We start from the raw sequence: 17260 nt of genomic DNA on the forward strand, positions 1-17260 counted from the left end.
TTTACTCCCACCTTCTAGTAGATTTAGACTTTAAACAATCCCATCTGTTGACCAAACTTGATATAGGCATCAGATTCATGCCCAAACAGGGCAGCTTTGTCTGTTGACTTCCTTAGCCCTGCTTAGCCAGAAAACTCTCCTCCACTGTGAAATAATCTCAAATGAGATGGAGGTAGAAGGTCCACTTACTTTCAAGGATATACAGAAGCACCATAAGAATCAAATGAAATAACATATCAGACAAATATTTGTTGACCACATACTATGAATTCAGCATCGATGTAAAAACCTTGAAAAAAAATAAAACGTGTAATACAAGATAGAGGGTATGAATGGATATTCAGCAAACATTTATTAAATTCTTCCTAGGCACAGAGTACTCTACCAGATGCTGCATAAATGACTTTTTCACCTGATGTAGAATTAGTGAAAGATTTTGCTGTCGAAGGGGAGGTATCCAGAAGATACCTTTCATTAGGACCTTCAGGCAAGACCTGGGGTTGGTATCAGAGGATGGTAGGTTTATATGTGGCCCAGTTGTAGACACAGTCACTCAGGAGACTCACCTGACCTCAGTGGGTAGAGCAGTATCTAAATCAACAAGCGTGATTAGAGCTGCACTAGCCAAATTAACCAAAGGCTGCAACATTGCTCTTTTCCCTAGGGGAAGAAGCTAAAGACTAGGAAGAAAATTCACACACACGCAGACTAATGGAAAATAACCAAGGACTAAGGAGAGAGATGTTATTTTTGAACTTTTAAAGAGGACGTTATAAATAGCAGAGAAAACGGAAGAGCAGAAATTAAAAACGATTTTAAAAAAAGCAAGTCGACAGTGGTCCTTTTAATATGACAATTTTGCTGTTTTTAAGTCCCAGCCTTGTGGACTTAATAGCTGAGCTCCAGTGAAATAGCCAAGGACCATGGGGTTTCAGCACTTAGTCACAATGGCATTTTGGGTTAAACAATCATTGACTCAGCTGTGAAAAATGAGATAAATTAAAATTATTTTCTTCACAACGGCCAAGGGGCTTGGCAAGTAATATATTGAAGAAATTTCCTGGACATAATAGGTTACATTAATTTTCAACTGCAAAACAATTCCTTCAGCATTATTTTTCAAGGAGAGAGAGAGAAGAAGAAAGGGGGAAAAAAACCTCACACAAAACACCCAGTTACTTGCACTATTTACTTCTAGTCAAAATGAGAAAACATGTTTCAAAGGGAGGATTAAGAAAGGCATATCAAGACACATGGCAAATCCTAACTGTAAAGAATTCCAGCTAATTGGTTGCCCATTTGCCTGCTCTAAAATGTGGCCAGTATAATCCAAGAACAATAGAAAGAGGTGACCTTCTTAAAGTGGTGGCTCAGGCTGGCCCTCACAATATTTTTTTTATAAAAATCATTTTAGGGAAGGAACTTACCTTTATTAACTTCTCCTTTAAAAATGAAAAACAAAACACTTATTCTGGGAAAATAAAGGCAAAGGAATATCCCCAGGAAAGAGGATGGGGTGCTTTAGAGATCAGTGCCTGTTTCCCTGTGATATGGGACAGAATGCTAAGACCTTAGGCAAGTGACCTTGTTCTCTCTGGACTTCAATTTCCCCATCCATATAATGGAAGGGTTGAATTTGATTCCTGAAAAGGCAGTGATGTCCTTAATTGTGGTAAATATGAAGGACTGTCCCAAGACCCCATGGTTTAGGAATCCTCACTGTGCTGTGGCTGTTGCTTTGCAGGGTGGAAAGAAAGAGGTAATTCTGTTAGCTGGTGGTAAAAAGGATCAGAGACTCACATACTCAATAAATAACTAGAAATCAATTTCTCTACTCCACCCTGGATACCCAAGCACCATTGTGAAGATGGCCTGCCAGTTATGCCTTACCTCCCTGTCTACACTTCCAGACTGTACATCTGTGGCATCCCATTCTTTCACTGTCACCTTCAAGGCAGCCCAGGATGAGTATTCAAAAAGAGTTCAACCTACAAGGGGTTGGCCCCCAAGTCCTGGCAAAACTGCATCTTTCTTTCTAAACTGTGTAACTTGTCTAGTGGCTAGAACAGTTCTCTGTTGACCACATGTGTTTGTAAATGATTGTTGAATTGGATTAATTAAAACCATAGAGTAGCCAAGGGTGCTAAAAATTAGCTATCTTTAAGAAATGCTCTATCTTAAAGGTACTAATATTCATTTTGACTGGGAGTGCTAAGACCCCTAGAGCCAGCCTTGATCATATACAGTGTGGAATGTCAGAGCTGAAGGATACTTCAAGATCATCTGGTCCATTCCTTATTTTATAAACAAGAAAATGGATGCCTAGAAAGGGAGAGTGAGTAAAGGTCAATGCCAAAATTAAAACCCAGTTCCATGGCTCAGCTTCTCCATTATGCAGTGCAGCTCTTATAAATGCATTAGGCCCACCATGCCCTAAGGATAGCCAAGTTTGGAGGGCTCTCTGTCCACACAGCACCATTCTGGGGTCTTGGAGATAACACAACAAACCAGTGCTGGGTGGTAGGAGATACTGTATAACCCAGGCAAGAATGATTAAAATCTTTTCATTTTATTTATTTTTTATTAAAAAGACAGCTGGAAATCTGATCTGAGCCATTGTTTTCCTCCTTAATTTCCTTTTCTGACTCATATAAGAACAAAGTCAATGAGACCTTTCTTTTTTTCGTGTGACTATGTGTCTTGTGTAGGAGGAAGATAGAGATGGTTTGAAGGAGGAGGGAATAAATAGATTGCTGGCAAGAGTATGTTACAATCTACCTTGTTTAGGCTGTGTCTGCTTAGAAGTACTGTTTAAAACATTTTGGTCAAATTTTAAAATTCATTTCAACAAATACTGATGGAGTGCCTACTATGTTCATGACACTGTTACATTAAAGAGACACAAAGGCAGATGAAAAATGACTCCTGTCCTCCAGAAGTTGACTTTCTATTGGGATTAAGCTGCATAAATAGCGAAGTATATAGAAGATAGTTGGAGAAGAAGGGCATAATTAACTACAGAGGAGCATGGAAAGAGATTTATAGGAGATAGCTCCTGAACTGGGCAGGGCATTCTAAGCACAAGAATTCTAGACAAGCGATTGTTTTGTTCTGTTTTTCACAGCCCTCTATACAGCAGCAAAAAGTGAAAAAAGTTTTGGAGGTAAGAATACAATTTTTGTTGTTCAGTCCTTTTGGCCATGTCTGGCTCTTTGTGACCATATCTGGGGTTTTCATGGCAAAGATACTGAAGTGGTTTGCCATATCCTTCTCCAGCTCATTTTACAGATGAGGAGACTGAGGCAAACAGGGTTAAGTGACTTACCTATAGTCACACAGCCAGTATGTGTCTAAGGCCAGATTTGAACTCAAGTCATCCTGACTGCAGACACTCTATCCGCTGCACCACCTAACTGCCCATAGAATAGTTTAACGTCTTAAATCTAGAGCTGGATGAGACTCAAGAGGCCATCTAGTCCAACTCATTCATTTTACAAAAGAGGAAGCTGATACCAAAGAATTTAGGTGACTTGTCCAAGGTCACACAGGTAGGACTAAGTAGTAGAGGCCTTATTGATCTATAAGCTGAAGGTGTTACTGCTTCTTTGGAGACAGAAAGCTGAAGCTGTGCGGCCATGTGGTCAAAGAACAGCTTAGAAGGTATATAGGCTAGGGGTGAGGAACCTACAACCTCGAGGCCACATGTGGCCCTTTAGGTCCTCAAGTACAGCCCTTTGACTGAATCCAAACTTCACAGAACAAATTCTCTTAATGAAAGGATTTGTTCTGTAAAACTTGCTCTCAGTCAAAAGGCTGTACCACAGAATCTAGTAGTGGCATTGCTTAGTTTAGGGGGTATGCAGTTTTATAGCCCTTTAGACATAGCTCTAAATTATTCTCCAGAATAGTTGGACTCACCAAAGTTATTTTCCTAAAAGTGCAAATCTGACTATGTGACACCCCTGCTCAATAAACTCCAGTAGCTCCCAGTCTTCTTATACCTTTCTCCTTGACAGGTACTTTTGATTCACTCCATCTCTCAGCTCTAGGAATTTTCTCTGTCGCCCATGCTTTGAACACTTTCCCTCCTCTGCTCTGCCTACTGACCTCCTTAGCTCCCTTCAAGTCTTAATTATAATCTCTTCTTTTACTGTAAAACTTCCCTAGCCCCTCTGAATTCTAGTGTCTTACCTCTGTTAATTACTTCCTATTTATCCTGTAAATGACTTGTTTCGCATATGTTATCTCCTCCATTAAATTGTAAAATCCTTGAGGGTAGGGACTATCTTTGGCCTCTTTTTATATCCTCAGAGGTTAGCATAGTACCTAGCACACAGTAGGCATTCAATAAATGGGTTTTTTTAAAATTGATTTTAAATTGTTTTTTTTTTCTAATTGACTAATTGAACTCAATAGATTGTGAGAAATTGAAGATAAGACAGACGTGGGCTACATTTATTGGGGGTAAGCTGTTGAAGGAAACTGGAGATAAAGGGATCAGAATTCATTTGATCATACTGGAAAAAAAATACTGATTTAGAACAAGGAATAGGATCTGAATACTAACCCTGTTACATGCTAGCTATAGCAACACAATTGTCATAATACCAGTATTGGTATCCGACTTTATGTTTTCCAAAGTCTTTAAAAAATATATTATCTCATTACAGTCTCAGAAAAATCTTATGAAGTAGATGCTATTATTATCTTCATTTTATAGATAAGGAAACTGAGACAAAGAGAAGTCAAGAGACTCTTCCAGGGTCATACAGCTAGTATGTATCTGAGTTGGGGTTTGAACTCAGGTTTTCATGACTGCAAGTCTAGTTCTCTATTTATGGTGCCACCTAGCTGTCATGAGCCTGCCTCCCTAGGTCCTCAGGCTTTCTTTTCTTATTTGTAAAATGAAAAGGTTAGATTAGATAATCACAAAGGTCTCTCCTAGTTCTGAAGCCTATGACATTATAAGAAGCTTTCTGATTGAGGATGAGCTTCTAGTCATTCAGTGATATTCCTCTATAACCAATCACCTGAAAAGTTGGGTGTCTCCCTTCCCCCACCCAAATCAGGAAAGGGAAATTTAAGCAGAGATCTGCGAGAAGCATCTTATGTCAGTAAACTGTTTCATATCATCCAGGAGAAAAAAAAAAAGAATAACTCTCCCAGGAACCCAGTATGCCACCAAAGTCAACAACAAAATTGTTATCTTTTATTATATGGGTTGCTCACAAATAAGTACGCAGCTTTGTTCTTGGGGCCATGTCCTGAGGACTAATTTCCCTAAATGGGAAACAAAGTCACAGCAGAAAGACCACCGGAATTGAAATGAAAGGACCTGCATTGGAACTGTGACTCTGCTACTTACTGTATGTTTGACCTTAGGCTAGTCATAGCTGAAAGTGAATTCGTGACTTACACTAACAAACCACTTTACATATGTACAGAAACTGAAGACAGAAGAGGCTATGATTTGGTGCTGAGAGAAAGTAGAGCAATGGTCACTAGTCTCTCCTGTCTTCTCTAGCCAGCCCTGTCTTTGTAATTTGCATAAAACTGGGGATCATGATGGAGAAAGTGTGAAAATTGTTTCATCACCACAGTAAACTCATTTTTTTAAAAAAAATTTTCCTCTATTGAGGAAGTAGATATCTGGAGATAATTACTTTGGCCAAGGGGTTATAATAAGATATGAATGTTAAAGTGTGTTTCTGACCATAGTTGAAAACTGAATTGAGAGACTTAATAAAAGAAGAGAAGATGGCAGAGTAGAGGAAGCACTGTAGCCAAGCTCTTCCAACATTTCCTTCCATACAACTTTAAAATAATGCCTCAAATAAAATTCTGGAGTGACAGAGCCAACAAAAGGTCAGGGTGAGACATTCTTCCAGCCCAAGACAACTTACGAGTTTGGCAGAAGAGGTCTGTGACACAGAGATGGGGACTGGCCCAGATCCCATGTCAATGGACCACCAGTGATGGGATGTGGTGGTGATAATAGAAGCAGTAGCAGCTTTGAAGGTTCTCAAGCCAGAGATGGGAAGGGCATGAGGTAACTGGTCAGAAAGAGATCAGAGAGAACTCATATGCTATCACTCTTCTCAAATGATTTGATATTTACTTAATCCTAGAATAATTTACTAACCCTAGAAGGTTAATTAAAATGTAATTTAAAAAATTAGCACTTTCACCAAAGTTGTAAGATATAAAATAAACCCATATAAGTCATCAGTAATTCTATATATTGCCAACAAAACCCAGTAGGAAGAGATAAACAGTTAAATTCCATTTTAAAGAAAGCAGACATAAAATACTTGGTAGTCTACCTGCCAAGGTAAACCTAGAGACTACATGAACACAGTTATAACACTTTCACCCAAATGAAAACAGGTTTAAACAATTGAAGAAACATTAATTGCCCATGAGTAGACTGAGCCAATATAACAAAAATGAGAATTCTACCAAAATTCATTATTAATTCAGTGTCATATTAATCAAACTACAGAAGAGTTATTTTATGGAGCTAGAAAAAAATAACAAATTTCAACTTGAAGAACAAAAGATCAAAAATGTTGAAAGAATCGATGAAAAAAAAACAGTGAAGAAAGAAAGCCTAGCAATATTGGATTTCAAACTATATTATAAAGTAGTAATCATCAAAACAATCGTATACTGGCTAAGAAATAGAATGGCTAATCAGTGGAAAATTGAATATATAATACACAGTAATAAATAACCGTAGCAACTTAGTGTTTGATAAACCCAAAGAGACAAGCTATTGGGTCAAGTACTCACCATTCGACAAAAATTGGTAGGAAAACTGGAAAGCAATTTGGCAGAAATTAGTCAAAGATCAACATCTCGTACTGTATACCAAAATAAAGATTTAGACATAAAGGATGATATCATAAGTAAATTGGGGAAGAATGGAAACATTTACCTATCAGATCTATAGATAAGGGAACAGTTTATGACCAAAGAAAAGCTAGAAAAGATCACAGGAAGTAATATGGATAATTTATATTGCATCCAATTAAGAAGTTTTTGCATAAACACAACCAATGCAGTCAAAACCAGAAGATGGCAATTAGGAGAAAAAAAAATTTTACAGCTTTTCTCTGGTAAAGGCTTCCTTTCCCAACTATGTAAGGAACTGAGCTAAATTTATAAAAATGAGAGCCATTTCTCAATTGATAAATGGTCAAAGGATATTAATAGGCAGTTTTCAGAAGAAAAAAAGGCTATTAATAGTCATATGAAAATATACTCTAAATCAGTATTGATTAGAGAAATATAAATGAAAACAACTCTGAGGTACCACCTCACACTTACCTGATTGGCTAACATGACAGAAAAGGAAAATGACAAATGCTTGAGGGGACATTAAAAAATATGTATACTGATGCACTATTAGTGGAATTGTGAACTGGTCTACCCATTCTGGAGAAGAATTTGGAACTGTGGACAAAGGGCTATAAAACTACACATACCTTTTGACCCAGAAAATATACTACTACGTCTATATTTTAAAGAGATCAAAGAAAAAGGAAAAGTACCTATTTGTAAAACATACTTTGAAAAAAGTTAAAAGTTGAAAAATGATTTAATAGGTAAATATTTAATAAAATTATTATTATTATTAATAGTAATAATAATAATAGTGACAAGCTTACCAGTACTTGAAGTAATCAAGGCAGGGAATAGTTTTGTGAAGTGTGGCCCTTTTACATCAACCAGTGAGTAATCCTAGAATTTGAGAGTTAAGCTGTGGAGGGGAACAGTCTCAGGTAGCTATGCAACCTGCTCAGCAGAGACACTGTGCCCAGGGGTTCAGTGTGAGGATACCATGAGAAAGGAAAAGAAACTATATACTTGAAGTAATGGAGGTATGAGCTATTTTGGCAAGTGTTCCAAATATATGTGTATCTCAGTATCATTGGGGTCTAGGTTTATCACCATTCTTCCTATGGTAACTGAGTATAATTGTTGGAGAATGCACCCCAGGTTTATGATAGGAAGGAATATTTTATAGATATTATTCTTACTCTATCATCTTTATAAAACATCTTTAACTTGAGTTAATGATGTCTATTGGCTGACTATTAAAGGTAGGCTTACCAGTTATGCCACATTATAGGGCAGCTATGTGGTACAGTAGATAGAGTGGCAGGCCTGGAGTCAGGAAGACTCGTCTTCCTCAGTTCAAATCTGGCTTCAGATACCTACTAGGTGTGTGACCTTAGGCAAGTCACTTAACTCTGTTTGCCTCAGTTTCCCTACCTGTAAAATGAGCTGGAGAAAGAAATGGCAAATCACTCCAGTATCTTTACCAAGAATACTCCAAATGGCATCACCAAGAGTCATATATGACTGAAATGAATGAACAACATGCTACATTATGAAGAAACCCTTCAACTCTTTAAAGTAAAGATGTCTTTTTTCTCATACTTTCCCTCCTTTTAAAAACATATGAAAACACATTAAAGAAAGAAAATTAACATATGTAGGCAAAGCATTAACTCAAGAAAAAAGGATTATTCCCCCCATAGATGTAAAGGAGTGATTTAACCTATGAAAAAAGAAGTGTCAAAGTCTATTTCAACTTCTTCCATGACTTTTTTCATCAAGAACTTAATGAGCATGTAGATTACAATATACAAAGAAAAACAGAAAAAGGTGACTGTATATGAGACTGTGAACTTCTATTATGTACAGTTTTTTTAAAAGTCTATATTAAATTTAACACGGTTGTACCAAGTCTACCCTGCTTGTCTATGTCTCCATCTATAGTTTGTTCTGTGCTGTTCTGTGTATGTTTTAATATTTCACTGAGGCACACAACTATATGGATTCAATTTGCTCAAATAGTCTTATTTGCAATAATAGGGTTTTTGCTTTTCCTTCCTTTCTCTCTGTTTTCATTTGGATGGGGGGTGAAGATTAAAGAGGTTTAGCAACAGTGATGCAAAAAAAAGGAGGATATCTAGAACATTTAGAAAATGAACATAAGAGAATAGAAAAGTTCAGAAGGAAGCGTAGAAAAACAAGATGGATTTGAAAGTAATGTGTAAAATGTGCCATATATTTTTAAAAAGCAGGCGATGATATGAAACAGATATTCGTGGCTTCATTTGGATTCCTCTTTTTAGTTTTTGCTATTTGTATTGAAAGGATTCTTTTGGTGTTTTAAGTTCACAACAAAAAAAAAATAGAAAACTTAAAAAAAAAAAAAAGAAAAGAGTTCAAAGAACAAATATAAGCCTAGCCCAAATGTCTTCTACTTTCTGTTGTGAGTGTTGTGGCTAAACGGAGGAAGTTTTTAGCCATTGGCTATGAGACAAATGACTAAAGAATTTTATCAGCACAGGATGAGAGAGCAGATTTGAAAAACCTTTTATGAAAGCCCATGCTAATATTCTCCCTTAGATTCATCCAGACTTTCACCTGCCAATATCTTCCTCTCCTTGCCTATGACATCAGACAAAGCAAACTAACAAAATATCCATGAGTGAGAATCTAATCAGCTCCCTCTAAAACCCTTGATCTTTAGATATCTCAGTGAACTGTCCTGGTGTGAACCAGCACTATTATAACAAAGGGTATGCTGGTAAATGTTTAATGACCAGCTCTTTAAAAAATTAATTGCACCCATGACACGCCTTTCAGTTTAACATGTATTGTCAATATTCTTTCCATCACTTTCTTAAGATGAGACAACAAAACAAAATTTTTTTAAAAATCACTCCTGATTTGTAGTGTTTTCCAGTTCCTGAGATACAAATACTCACATTGCAAATTGAACAACTGGTTCTCTAAGGCCATTCAACTTCACTCCAGCATACTGCTGAGGCATTCCTTTACCAACCAGCCAACTAGGAGGATAGGGGGCGGGGGTGAGAGAGAGAGAGAGAGAGAGAGAGACTCTTTGTATGTTTTGGCTTGCTAAGTCCAGTGAAAGCCTCTTCAAAGCATAATCTCTCAATATATGGTCTTTGTAAGAAAGTCAAAACTTAAACAGGAGATAAGAAAGGGCTTTGTAAACCATAAGCATTATATAAATGTAAGATTCTGTTATGAAAGAAAGATATTCCCAGACAATCAGTGGTGGTAAGCACACTGAAGGTTAAGGTAGTCACCTTCTGCTTTAGGAAGAAGAAATAGTTGAACCAAGCTTAGAAGCCTAGGAGATAGATAGCTTGTTGTAGTGAGAAAAGCCCTGGAATTGGAGTAGGAGGATTTGGTTTAAAATCCTAGTTTTATAGCCTTCATAACCCTGGACATGTGACTTCCCCTTTCTGGGCCTTAATTTCCTCATGAGGAAGGTAGGGTGGGATATATTATTTTTACAATCCATTCTAGGGCTAAACATATAATCCTAAAATTAAGGCTAAGATATTGCTACATTACATGGAAAGAATATGGCAATGAATGGCTCAGAATGTACCAACTGTTGGGTCACTTAGAGGGGGTTTCATAAAAGAACCAGACAGATCAGTAAGACATAAACAGTAGATCTTTTATTAGGATATATTTTACCTTACACAGAGGGAAGCTCTAGGCCAAAAATGAAATAAATGCTCAGGAAAAAATGGGCGTCAATGACAGAGACATTCAGGACAAAGGATACCACCGAATCTCTGTTACTGTAGGGGGAGATTGCCAGAGCTCTATATCTAAAATATGAATGTAGCAAAAAAAAGTTCCCCAAGATCACACAAGTAATAAGTGACAGAAATTGGGTTTGAGCTGAGGTCCTCAGAGTCCCAATCAACATTGTCACACTTCTGCATCTTCATAGTAGGCTCCATAAGGACCCAAAGTATCTAGGCCTCCAGAGTGCCCAAAGAGTGTCTTACACATAATAGAGACTGAGTTAATGTTTGCAGATTACCGCTTTGTTTATTGAGGTAATGCTAACTGGTATGTCCCCTTCTGGCTCAATAGACCTTGGCTGAGGTCTGGAGATAACCCATCTGCTTTGGCTCAGTGATTGGCAACTGCTTTTCTGGCTTCAGTGGGCCCTACACTTGTTGTTTCTAATACCATTGTAAAGGCTTTGCCGTCAAGGAGGATGGAAAGGTTCCCCTGTGGGAATCCAGCTTGTTGTTCTCTTGTGCTTGGATGTTTTATTTACCATTTGGAAAACGGAAAAAAAAGTAGGACATAAAAGAATGAAAACTGCTAGAACTAAGCATGCTTTAGGAGGTACTGAAAGACCAAAGGCAGACACAGTCAGAAGTGAAAACAAACAGCTTTGCAAAACCGTTTCAGAAATTGTCTTGCCATCAAAATTTGATTCAGCCTTAGAAATTCTCATTGTGTCCACCCACTGAATACTGTCTGTTGTCCCTGAACCCTTCAATTCCTATTATTGCTCTCAATAAATCCTAGAATATTAGAGGTGGGAGTCTATTTGAAATCATCCAGTTCACCTCCATTGATTTACAGATGAGGAAACTGAGGTGCAAAGAGGAAGAATTACTTCCCCAAGACAAGAGAATAGCTTTCCAGCCTCACTGGATAGTATTCTCCTTTCTTCAGTTTATGCTTTAACCAAACTGGCCTTCTCTATATTTTTTTCACCCATGATATTTTATCTCCTATGTCTGTGCCTTTGAACTGGTCATCCACCTTTCCCCAAATGCTCTTCTTTCATACCACTGCCTCATAGAATAATTCTCTTCTTGTGAGATGGAGTTCCAGTACTGTCTTCTATGTGAAGCCTTTCCTGATCTCCCCAACTGCTTCTACCATCCCTTCCTAACCACCTTATAGTTAATTTATTCATTTTATATTAATGCTGTGTATATTTTTGTGTGAATGTGTTGCCTCCCCATTAGAATATAGGTTCATTGCATCTAGGGATTGGTTCACTATTTATCCTTGTATCCCCACCTAATGAAACAGCCAAACAACAAAATGAATGCTTGCTGATTGATGATTCATTAAGTGGCAAAACCAAGACAAAATGCCAGGGTTTCTGATTCCAAGTCCAGGGCACTTCCTACTACACCATAGTGACTTTATAGTGAAGACTAGTAGAACAACAAAGCTCTAAGGGCACTTACCTAAGACATCAAATCTAACTTCTTATTTTACAGGGGAGGAAACCGAGCCCCATCGAAGGTAAAGTCACTTACTCATAGCGGCAGAGCTAGGACTAGAACCTAGGTCCTTAGATTTCTAGGCCAGTGCTTTTTCCACAATTGATATCATCATTGGAGCTTCTATAATTTGTTGCTGTTGTTCAATTATTTCAGTCGTGTCTGACTCTTCATGACCTCATGTGGGGTTCTCTTGATTAAAATACAAAAGTTTGCCACTTCTTTCTTCAGCTCATTTTACAGATGAGGAAACTGAAGTAAAGAGGGTTAAGTGACTGGTTCAGGGTCACTCAGCTAGTAAGTTTCTGGGGCCAGATTTGAACTCAGGAAAATGAGTCTTCCTTACTTCAGGCCTTATACTGTATACAATGTACCACCCAGCTGTCCACAATTTAGCCTCATTTGATTTCTCTCTCTTCTCTCCCCTCTTCCCACTACTACAAATAGAACTTCCCTATCTTTACTCATGCTGTTCCCTATTTTTGGCTGTCTTATCTCTCTATCTATCTATGTTAAGTGTATACATGTGTCAAATCCTACCAAGGAAGTATTATAATTCTAAAGAGTAACGAGGGAATATATGTATCTATACATATATGTATGTGTGTATATATATACATATATATATGTGTGTGTATATACACACACACACACACACACACACATAGGTATATAGACCTAGACAATATATATATATATATATATGTATATATATACACACACACACACACACATAAAGAGATATATAAGTACATATATTTATATATGTGTATGTATAGACACATATGTATGATATATATCTATGTTTATATAGAGAGATATAAATTATTATATGTAGATACAAATAGATATTCTAAATAAACACAAAGTATGTTTTTTGGAAGGGGAGGTGCTATCGTCTTGGGAGAACAGGAAAGTCTTCATGTAAGAAGATGGTACTTGACCTAAGTTTTTAATGACAGACAGGTGAATGAAACTCTGGTATTGTTCTCTAATGGTTTCATTTCAAAGAAAAATATTTCATTTGTTCATTCTTTTTAAAACCCAAGTTCCTTAGAACCAAGTACTCTTTTCTGTTTCCTAATTTACTATTGTTGCTATTATTTTTACTTTTATAGAATGTGAAATCTAATAGGAATTACTGTGATTTTGAGGATTATATCTTTTTTGTAAACATGAATTGATCAGATATTTTGACTTCATTATCTTTCCTTCCCTCCTCCCACCTAGTTCATGACCAGATACAAACTAGGCACTCAATAAATTGATATGGATTGATCCTTGGGCTCAACTTATGATTTGGTAATCACACTGTTTTTCAAGATATAAGACTTGCTGGTACCAAAATGAACGGGACTGGAAAAAAGCCATGTAGAAAAATTAAAAGAGAACTGGATTTAGAGTCAGAGAAACTTGGTTAGAATCTTAGCTCTGCTATTTATTGCTTATGTGACTTTGGGCAAGTTGTCATCTTGCCAGACCTCAGTTTCACCATATGTAAAATGTTTTGGGTTCAACTAAGTGATTTCTGAGATCCCTTACAGCTCTAGATCTCTGACCTAATGGGATTAAAAATCATATGATAGCATTTTTCAGCATTAAGGATTATATGGGCAGGATATTTTAAATTTAATTTAATTTTTAGAGGGTAGGATGCAGAGTGGAGAGCTTCTATGGCTTGTTAATTCATATGCTAATATTCTACCTCTGCCGATACCAGCCTTCAAGTCAGAATTCTCATTTAACCTCCAATCCCACTACATGCTCAGAGCAGAATACTTCTTTCCAGTTCTATGTACTCTCTCTATCCTAGACAAGGAATGTTAACTTTTTTTTTCCCCTTGCAAGGTTGTTGTTCCACCTTTCCAGCCTTCCAGACCAAAAGAAGCCTGACTGCCAAATCCTCTCCCCTCCTTCAGCCTAGTCCATTCATTCTTGACATTGGTCATGATTCCCCACCCTCCTGACCATTCCAGGAATCTGTATTCATTCAGTCTCTCTGCAGCAGATCAGGCTGGGCCCCCATCCACTGACAGAAATATATCTCTAGAACCTGAAATGCACCCGACCCATATTTCTGCCTGACATAATGTTGACATTTGCTTCCCCTGGCCTTAACTCTATTCTCCTAGGTCAGTTTTGCAGGAGCAGCCACAGATTTTTGGATTTCCTCAAACCAAAATGCCTTCAGGAAAAACAAAGGCATACACCCACAAGCTGCAGGTCAGCGAGTGTGTGAGTGTGTGTGGTGTGTGTGTGTGTGTGTGTGTGTGTGTGTGTGTGATTTATAGGGAAGGGGGAGCTGACATTGATTGGGAAAACACAGATTCTTCATTTAAGAGTCAGTCTAGTGATGAAGGGCCCCCCAGAATGGGTACGAGGAGATGGTGAGCACCTGCTCACATCTGTGAGCAGCTGGGGAGGGAGGCCTCTTCTCTTATGTCAGTGCCACAGCTGGGCTCTCCTGCTGCTTAATCTGCCCTCTCAGCAGGTTGCTGGGCTCCTGTACTGATTATAAACATAATAGTGAGCTCAGCACCCCAGGCAGGGACACATCACTTGGCACGTGGGCTACAGCTCTCCAAACTGTGCGTGTTCCCTTTGTCTGCTCAGCATAGGCCAGCAGGACAGCAATACAAGGGCCCTGGGCCAGCTCCAGAGGCTATCTGAAACCAGCTTGTTCCCCTTGGCAAACATGCACTGCCTTGGCCTCTGGGGAAGGGCAATCTCCTGCGTGCATTGGTTCCATCTTACAGGGTAAGAGTGGAGTTTGAAGAGGCAAACACTGGGGAGAGGAATGAAATATTGCCCAGGGTCTGTCAAGTATCAGTGCTATAACTAGCCTGACAAAGTCATTTAGTACTTAGTTTTTGCTATCTTGCTGAGCTATTTATCTTTTTAATGGATTTGCCCTCTCTCCCCAACTAGACTATTTGCCCCCTGAGGACAGGAACTGTGTCCTACACTTCTTCATATCCTCCATACCACCTGCATTCACCCTGTGAATAGTATAAATCTTACTGATGATAACACATTATTAGCCTTTGCCAGAAAAGCTGCTGCTTTTTTTTTTTCATTTTTACAGTGGTGGTAGTAATTCATATGTATGCATGGTTTAAAAAAATTATACAAATGAAGCTCTAGCATATCCCAGACCCCAAGCCTTTATGGAGGGATGGGAAGGGAGGTAAAATATGTCTTCCTGAATTTATTGACTCAACTAATAGCAATACAACAATTTGATTTCATTCAATTCAGCAAGCAATTATTAAACTCCTAGTGGGGGTAGTTAGTGGGTCAATAAACATTTATTAAATACCTACTATGTGACAGGAGCTCCTTAGACATCAAGGAGATCAAATCAATCAATACTTAAAGAAATTAAATCTGACTATTCATTAGAAGGACAAATACTGAAGCTAAAGCTTAAATACTTTGGCCACATGATGAGAAGACAGGACTCATTGGGAAAAAAAAGAAACAAGCAAAAACAAACTAATGCTGGGAAGGATTAAAGGCAAAAGAAGAAGGGGATAGCAGGTGATGAGATGGATAGATAATGTCATTGAAGCCATGCACATGGGCTTGGATAGACTTAGGGAGACAGTGGAGGACAGAAGGGCCTGGCATGCTATGGTCTATGGAGTCATGAAGAGTTGGACATGACTGAATAACATCAATGTGCCAGGCAAAAGACAAGGGAAAAAAAGGGGAAAAAAAATAGTCCCTCTCCTCAAGGAGGAAAAGAAAATGTGGCAGCCGGGGGGCCAATGATTTCTCACCTGGGCAGATCATGTGACCATAAATACAAGCAGCCTTCATGTTTCCAGGATCCAGAGAGTGACTGGAGGGATATAGAGACAGTTATAGTGTGTGTGTGTGTGTGTGTGTGTGTGTGTGTGTGTGTGTGTGTGTGTGAGACAGAGAGACAGAGAGGCAGACGAAGTGATAGAAAGAGAGAAAGTATCTTTTGAAATTCAAACAGTGCCTTGACCCCACCCCAATCATGGGGGTATCAGGGACTCCCCAAGGTTTTATTGTCATCCCAAACTGCTAAGTCATTCAGAATTGAGCAGGCTTCCCTAGAAGTGACAAGACACAGGCTCAGAACTCCATGGGGTGCACTTTAGCCAGAGTACAGGAAGCAAAGGGGTGGGCAGCTGTTGACATCCATTACAGTAGCAAAAGGAAATTTTCCTTTCAGAGGATATCAGGCAAATGAGCTAACTAGAGAAAAGGAAATTTATGATTCTCTGTGGGATCTGCTAACTCCAGGCACTATAGGCATTTCAGGTACTGTAGTAGTGCAGGTATTATTACCTTAAAGCCCCAACTGAGTGCAATTTCCTTAAAAGCAGATGCCTTTAGAGATAACTGACAAGGCTCTCCTGATCAAAATATATTTGGGCATCCCTTCTTCTACAGCTCTTGATACGATTAATATTCATCTATCAGCAACACCTATGAGGCATTCAGGTCCAAGCCTGGTGAATGAGGTAGAAGCTAAATCTAGGGAATGCCACTTTGGGTCAAAAATGGGGTGAGAGTATAAAACCCCAGGACTTATTTTCTTTTGTTTTCTGAGTTGTTTTCTGACTCTGAAAGAATTTCCTGAAAATGGTTCCAGAAAAGTTGTAAACCAAGACATCATCCCTTAAATAAGTGTATGATTAACTTACTCTTAGTGACTCAATTTGAAGGATTTTTTAAAGAGACTTTTAAATTTCCTCTTTAAAGTCGTATACACACACACACACACACACGTGTATGTATGTATGTTATGCATATATATCTATATACATACATACATACATTATACATATATATATGTATATAAACATGGATAAATGGATAGTCTCACCTCTAAACTCTAATACCTCATGAATCTATGATTTTATAAGAATCAGTACTCCATCCACTGGTGCATGTTGCAACATCTCCACAAATTAGTAGATTCTTTTTTTTGGAGGGTAATGTTTTGTGGCCTTAAAATTCATGATCCAGAAGTCACTGATGAAGAACTTCTCTTCCACTTAGCTAGGCTGGTCCTTGGATGACAGACATAGAGTCCATACCTAGAAAGGCCTTGAAAGGCTTTCCAGCTTGGCAGGACCTACCAGAGCTCACACTCCAGTGGCATGGCCTTGGAGACTTCATGT

The sequence above is a fragment of the Phascolarctos cinereus genome, unplaced genomic scaffold, assembly GCF_003287225.1.
Source record: "Phascolarctos cinereus isolate Bilbo 61053 unplaced genomic scaffold, phaCin_HiC Scaffold_4;HRSCAF=312, whole genome shotgun sequence".
In the NCBI taxonomy this organism is placed as follows: Eukaryota; Metazoa; Chordata; class Mammalia; order Diprotodontia; family Phascolarctidae; genus Phascolarctos; species Phascolarctos cinereus.